This window comes from Quercus suber, unplaced genomic scaffold (assembly GCF_002906115.3).
Source record: "Quercus suber isolate HL8 unplaced genomic scaffold, Cork oak 2.0 scaffold_640, whole genome shotgun sequence".
In the NCBI taxonomy this organism is placed as follows: Eukaryota; Viridiplantae; Streptophyta; class Magnoliopsida; order Fagales; family Fagaceae; genus Quercus; species Quercus suber.
Window position 1 is genome coordinate 271,458 of NW_027070081.1, and position 5,306 is coordinate 276,763.

The following is a 5,306-nucleotide window of genomic DNA, read 5'->3' on the forward strand; positions in this document are numbered from 1 at the left end:
TTGTTGTAATTTTGCAAGTTGTGTTGGTTGCTATGGTTACTATGAATTTGTTGTGAACTTGTGATTTGCCATGGTGGTTGCTTTTATTTTTGCCATGATTTTGCAAGCAGTGATTTTGCAGGTTTTTGCCGTGGATGCAGCGGTGGTAGGGTTGTGGGGTTTTGATGGTGGTTGTGTGGGGTTTTCGGTTTGTTCATGGCAGTGAGAGAGAGAGAGAGAGAGAGAAATTAGAGGAAAGAGAGATATTATTATTGCAAATATATATATATATATATATATTATTGTGTAGATATATTGTGTTGTATAGGAATATAAAAGTTGAAATGTTGGGCGTATTGTAAAATAATATAGTATAATAGATAAATTAATTTTTGAGATTGTAAAATAAAATAGTTCAGAAATACTAGATGTGAGTAAGAATGAGCTTTTATGTGTGTGTGAGAGTGTGACAATGCACCATGTTATAGGGCGATTACCCATACAATTACACAATAACAGTTCTAACAAAAATTATCTGTTATTCCGTTCTGGCTTTGAAGAGCCAAAATTTCTTCCCCACTCCAAATGTCTTGTAATTGAGTGATTGGTTTGACAAATTTCTATCGAGCGGTACATTCAGAGAATCTTTTGGACCTCATTAAGGCGGGCCAGGATTCCCCTATTCGAGCAAAAAATGTTACCTAACACCTTCTTGATTGGATCGTATGAAATGAATGAACAGTAGCCAAATTGGCCGTCATTCGTAAAAGTTGTAGAGTGAAGAGAGAAGCAGCAACTGCCATAGCCCCACACCCCGCCACCGCTCATCTAACCGTCATTGTCTTCCTCGTTAAGCTTATATACAATCTTGTCAAATTGGCCGTCATTTTTTTTTTTTAATTCCACATTAGTTAAAATGGAGGAGCTCCTTAGGAATCTATAATACTGTTTTACTATCCTGTGAACTTTCTATGATGACTCCCCCTCCTCTGAACTTTCTAATTTGCTAAGCTTAGAGAGAATGATGCTACTGATATGCTATCTCATAGGCTTATGGACTCTACTATGCTGTGCCTGCTTTGGCTAAATAGTTTCTGAATGCATTGTCCTTTTTTTTTTTTAATAAAAAATTGTAATACTTTTTTATTCTTTTATCAATACAATTTCTATCGTTTGTAATCTCTTTTAATCATCCAAAAAAGGGGTAAAAGAAAGTCATATTAATTTGTCAACACACAACCCTCGCATTGACGCCCCCTCTATAAAAGAGCAATTGAAAAGAAGTCAAGAACACAGTATATTTTATGATCTTTTTTATTTTTTAATTGATTATATTTTATGATCTCTTTACAATAACTGACAGGAATTTAGACCCCTTAAAACACACAGATTGCGTAGCCTAGATTAATTAGCCAAGTTGTTACTTAGTCAAATTAAGCAATTCTAAGTTAAAACAATCCAAACAATCATATCAAGATATAATGCAGCGGAAAATAAATAACACAAGATATGATCACCCAGGAAACCACACGGTAAAAACCTGGGGAGGATTTGACCCACCGATCCTCAAGGCTAACCTGAATTCACTATGAAAGAATTGAAGTTCGTACAAAAGGACTACAAGCTCCCCGCTCGACTTCCTAATGCTACCCACCAGTAGAACTTCCTGACACGACCACGCGCAGGCTCCGAATCCACGGACTACTTCTTTCTTGAATTCTTCAATCAGCTACAAGCTCCCCGCTTGCTTTTCTTTTAAGTTCCAATGGTTGCAACAGTAATGATCTTCAAGATGTTGAAATAATCTCCACCATGAAAACCCTAAGTTTTGTGTAAAGGAAAGCTCCTCAAAGATCTCACACGAGATTCACACAAAACAGCAATGTATGAGCAACAATACAATATGGACAACCTTCAAAAACGTGGCTAGGGTTTTATTTATATACCTAGGGTAAAAACATAAAACCCTAAACGTTTAATGAAGTAGGGCTGAGTTGGAAATTCTGCAGAAAATTCAACCTGTGCGATTTTCGATCGATCGAGTCTATTCTTCGATCGATCGAGCCAGGCCGAAAGTCCCAAGTACTTCTGCAGCCACTCGATTCCAACTTTACAATATTAAACCAACTTTGAGCAAGTCTAAATAAGACTAAATACAATGTTTTGATCATGGTTTGCCAACATTACAAATTAGAGTTCTAAATACATAAAATCCTAAGACCTTAGAACCTAACAAACTCCCCCTTTGGCAATCCGTGACAAAACCCTAATTAACAGCTCAAAGTTTTACAAATAAAAAGCCCTTTACAAAGATAATGCTCATAAAATTCAATTCAGCCTAACTACTATCCATAGTTGCAAGTGTAGACAGCAGCTTAGTTGAATCAACCTGTATAATCCTGAAATACTCAACAAACGCATAAACGCATGTGTGACAGTAAAGAGTAAAACAACAGGTATAACATTCTTGTAAGATCCACACAACACAAAATAAAGACATATAAAAATGAACAAGTCATAAATATAAATCAATACGCAGTGAATCATAAAGCAACAAGAATCAATAAAAAATATCATGTATATCAATCAATGTTACTCCCCCTAACATGAATATCCCCAAAAATGATATACAAAGTGAAGCACATAGATACAATCTAAAAACTCCACAAGCTCCTCTAAAACAAAAAAAATCTCCCCCTAACAACAAAAACACTACTACAAGTCAAAACTCCACTCCCCCTTTTTGTGACGGAATGCCAAAGGGCAATCACAAGTCGCCATCAAAAGGAGGTGGTGAGGGTGAATGAAGACGCGCAAGATCAGCTCGGAGAGCACGCATCTCATCCAGCAAGTCCACCAAAATCTGACCATGAGCCTGCTGAACAGTCATGACAGTCTCCAAAGTACGACGAACATCAAAGTCGGCCGAAGGAGGTGGAGGAACATCAGCAGCAGCAGCATCAGCACCAACAGGAATAGGAATATCCTCACCAGCCATACCTGCAGAAGAAGAAGGAGGAGGTGCACTACTAGAGGGCTCAGATCTAGGGTGTTTAGAACCAGCTCGAAGATGAGCGGCCCTCTGTCTAAGAAAAGACGCACCTAAAGGTCCTATCACATGGACGGGCTCAGAGGAAGGAAAGTCATCAAGACCAAGAAAGAGAAGAATCCTATGAATGAAAATAGGATGAACAAGAGCATGAGCAGTAGATGAACTCCTATAAACTTCATTCAAAGAACGAAGAAAAAGATGGGGAAAACTAATAGGAGCATCAGTAACAAGAGCGTACAGAAAAACACACCTCTCAAGAGGAATGGTGTGAACATGGGAAATAGGCCAGATCGAATGACAAGCTATCCGAAAGAACAGATAGTGCAACCCAGAGAGCTCAGCAGAAGTGATCCGAGGATCAGAACCCCACTGGACAGTAGTACCAGTGACGTATGACAAAACATCGCTAATCTCGGGAGACTCATCATAAGGATAGACAGGATGCTGGACCAAAGGTACCCCTAGAGCATCAGCCACTACCCGAGGAGTAATGGTGTACTCTACGCCTCGTATCCAACTCTTAACTAGAGTGTTGGAATCATAGACGCGGATAGAGATGTTCGAATAGAACTCTCTAATCAAGGCAGAAGGTGGAGGAGGATCAGAAACATCCACCAAGGGTAACCAACCCCGACGCTCAAAATTTGCCCTAATGGCAGGATCAAGCTCATCTAACAGCACAGAACGCTCAGCCCAAATCTTTCTCTTAACGGTCAGTTTCTCAAAAGTCTCTTGGTTTTCCTCACTCGGAAACCTCTCACTATCAAAGGATGGAGGGGGTGAAGGAGAAGGTGAGGGAACACTCCTACGGGCTCTAGTTTTCCTAGGCATAGTGCTAAGGAAAGGACAGAGACACAAAGAGAAAAACACAAAGAAACAAGAGAAAACAAAACCAAGGGCAGACTGCAAATTAGCACAATAAATAATATAGAACAAAAATCTATATGATGCATGAACAATAAAATGTTGTGATGCATGATCTAAATGCAGTGACAAATTAAGTTTAATTGAGAGTAATTGGACAAAATTGGCTTGAACAAGGAATTTCTATCAAAAATCCCAAAAATTTGAAAAACCACTTGAAAATTTTGCAACAAATTGATGAATTGAGCATTACAAAACACAGCACATAGATTATAATGCTTAATTACACCAACACAACAAGCCAATTTCATCAAATTCTACCCAATTTAACAAAAGCCCCAATTCGGATCAAGAACAAACCCTAGAATTTTCAATTTTTCACAAAACACAAAATTGATCAAATTAACCACCAAGGATCATTAATATAATGTGTCCCCACAAAAACCCAATGATCAATTTCATAAAATAAGGTTTGAATCAACAGAAAATCCAAAAAGAATCAAGTCCGAAAATTACCCTTAAATGCATGGATTTATGCATGAAATAATGAAAATAACATCAAAAGGAAGGGCAAAAGAGTCTTACCGGCTTGAGGAAAGAGAGATTTTGCAAAAACAACGGAGGAAAACGACAAAAATCCTGAGGTGTGGAGCCTTGCCAACGCGGAGAGAGAGAAAAGTTTGAAAAAAAATTGAATAGAACCTTTGAAAAAGTCAGAACTGAACTTTTAAAAAGCTTTTCCACGATATTCGATCGATCGAAAATTACATTCGATCGATCGAAAAGCACAGTCATTTTAAGACAAATGAGAGCACTTTTTCGATTGATCGAAAAACAGGTTGGATCGATCGAAATGGGCAGAGGCTCACTAAATTTTGGAAAAATCACAGTTTTTGAAAGACACAAGCCGAATTTTGAAAATAACTCCTCAAAGCATTAAATTGAAGAAACAAAATGCATGAGTATGAGATGGAATGCTTTTTCAAAAACCCAAAATTTTGAACCCAATATTCTTAAACAAATTGCAATCAAACTCCCATTGAATTTTCTCAAGCAACAAATATGTTGTGCATAAATCTCAAGATATTTTCAAACTTGGTTGGTCAGACCAAAAACACACACTAGCATGTACAGTGTTTAACAAAGAGTAACTTGTGTCGTGTGTGATACTAGCAAAAACTTGAGATACATGTGAGGTGATATGTGAATAGCAATCAATCACAAAGTCTACAAAATTCATCACATAGAATTCAAAAGAGACTATCACCTAAAGAGTTACATCCTATAACTCCCACATCTCCTAGAACAAAAGCTTGCAATCATGTAAGTTTCTTGTATTTTTGCCTCTTATTTGCATGAGATGGCATTCAGCCTAATAGTACACACCGGTTTGAATTAAGTGAATTGGCAT